At 53.1% G+C, this 2369-nt stretch overlaps 1 long non-coding RNA gene across 1 annotated transcript in view; it reads left to right on the forward strand.

The window, feature by feature from the left end:
- The first annotated feature begins 218 nt into the window (after positions 1-218).
- Positions 219-2369, forward strand: part of LOC109299252 — a 14697-nt gene continuing 12546 nt past the window's right edge. The window contains exon 1 of the long non-coding RNA XR_002097803.1: positions 219-331. This is a non-coding gene — a long non-coding RNA (uncharacterized LOC109299252). The remainder of the gene's footprint in view (positions 332-2369) is intronic.

The raw sequence follows: 2369 nt of genomic DNA on the forward strand, positions 1-2369 counted from the left end.
CTTTCTGGAAATCCATTCACAGCATCTGATAAAATATGCTGTCACTTATGATAGGACATGCCTCTTTGAACCAATTAGTGTCTAAGGCTGCATCCACATGAACATGGATGTTTGTTTCCCTGGGGACAAGAAGCAGCAGCACACCATGTGCTGCTGCTAATTGTCCCCAGGTAATGCCTGCACAATGTGCCCTTTGGCTTACGGCAGATCAGCCTGGGTGTAGTAGGGGAGGCTAGGACCAGCACTAGGCGGGCCCCAGCAGCCTTACCTGGGGTCCTGGGAGCCCTCTGGGGCTGCAGCAACAACGATCCTGCCACTCAGAAGCTGGGTGGTAGCTGGAGTGTGGTCCCAGTCAGCCAGCCTTTGGTTTTGAGCAGTGTGTGCTGCCCCCATGTGCACTGCTCTGCTTTTCTTTGTGCTAGTTTTTTTGACCCTGGGATCTCCCGTGGTCAAAAAAATAAACAAGCCCCCCGTGCTGCTACCCTGCAGCATGAAGAACAGCTGGATGTGTAGTATGTGGTGCAGCAGACATGTCTGTGGTGCTACATACCACACGGCTGCACTCATCTGGACACGGCCTCAGGTGCCACCCTCCCCTGCCTTCTGCCTGAATTCAGACCAACAGAGCTAACTACATCTCTAGCTTTCTCCAAGAAAGTTCCTCACAGAGCAGCTACTATAAGCACAAAACCAAAACATTTTTCCTTGTACAGCAGGGGTGGGCAACTATTTTGGCTAGAGAGCCACTGAACAAGTTTTGAAGAGCTGTCGAGGGCTGCATGGGTAGCCCCACTCTTTAACAGTTGTCCTGCACCCTGGTCAACATTTTGCAACCAGAAGTCCTGCCCCTAACCCAGGGGTGGGCAATTATTATGGACAGAAAGCTGTTTAATGAGTTTTGGCAAGCTGTCAAAGGCTGCATGGGTAGCCCCGCCCCTTGACAGATGCCTTGCCCCCTGATTGCCAACTTGGGACCAGAAGCCCTGTCCCAACCTCTGACCTTTGCCACTGGAAGTCCCTCCCCTTGCCCCTGAAAGTATATTTTAATTTAAAATATTAAAAAAATAGTCTTGTTTGCATTTGTGCTGTATATGTAGAAGTGATTGCATACTAGCTGCAAAATGCAGTCTTATTCGTATATTGTGTGGGGTGTGCATGGGTGTCAGGGGGGTATGGGTGGGTGGGTGTGGAGTTTGTGGGGATGTGTGAATGTGTGTGTAGGAATGGGAGACATGTAGTGCACAGCGGCCAGTGGGCGGGCAGGAAACTGGGGAAAGTGGTGGCAGACAGCAGGGGCAATAGAAGAGAGTGGATATAGGGCTTGCACCAGTGTCCCAGGGCTAGTGCCAGCAGGACCAAAAGTGGGCTGGCAGGAGCACAAGGTGTGGGCTAGCATGGGTCCACAGAGCCGACCTGGGCTGCCAGCAGGGAGAGAGGGGACCTGGCTGATGGCTTCGCAGTTTGGGCCAGTTGCAGTGTGCCTTGGTCACCTGCTCTTTACTGCCACATGAGGCGGAGTGGCCCTTGTGGTGCCCCTCAGCGTAGAGGGGTGGACGAGGTGGGCTCAGCTGCTGCTGCCTCCCTATCGCTATGTTTGCAGCACCACTTGTGGAAGCGGCTGCTGCCGCTGTGGTGTTCCCACTTGGGGTGGGGTGACGCTCTGACTCCCCATGCAGCTGCTGCCACCACCAGCCCCATACCCACCACTCCTGCAGCCACCATGGCTGCTGTTCCTAGCCACCACAGGCACCTCAGCACTGAGCACAAGCAGCCATACACCAAGCGGTGCTTGGGCTTGTGGCAGGGGCAGCAGCAGAAGCGGAAGCAGCGGGGGTAGCCACCTGTCGCCACAGCAGCGAGGTGGAGCAGCCCCTGCAGCTCACCTTGGGGCCACCAGCATGGTTGTGATGGCCACGCTGTAGGAGGCAGGCTCAGCTGCTGTCACCTGCCGCTTGTCGCCATGCTCACAGTGCCGCTTGGAGCAGTGCTTTGATCTTTGACAGGAGCCAGGGACAGAAATATAAATTTTCTAAATTTTTTAAGGGCCCGTGGGCCAGACAGAATGGCCTGGTGGGTTGGATCCAGCCGTATTTTGCCCACCCCTGCTCTAACCCTTGACCTTTGCCAACAGAAGCCCCTACCCTTTGTGCCCACTCCTCCCACACCAGAAATACTCCTTTTGGGAAAGGGGGTTGCCATCTTAGAATTAGAAAAAACCCAAATCAAACACTAGAAGTCAAACCTACTATAACATATTTTAACTTTATTACCAAAAATATTTGTCATGATGTGTTTGAATACTGTATATAGAGATGATTACGTAACAACTAAAATGAAGTCTGTCTTGGGAGAGAGAGAGAGAGAGAGAG

Source organism: Gavialis gangeticus, unplaced genomic scaffold (genome assembly GCF_001723915.1).
Source record: "Gavialis gangeticus isolate Ggan-Ray unplaced genomic scaffold, GavGan_comp1, whole genome shotgun sequence".
NCBI lineage: Eukaryota > Metazoa > Chordata > Crocodylia > Gavialidae > Gavialis > Gavialis gangeticus.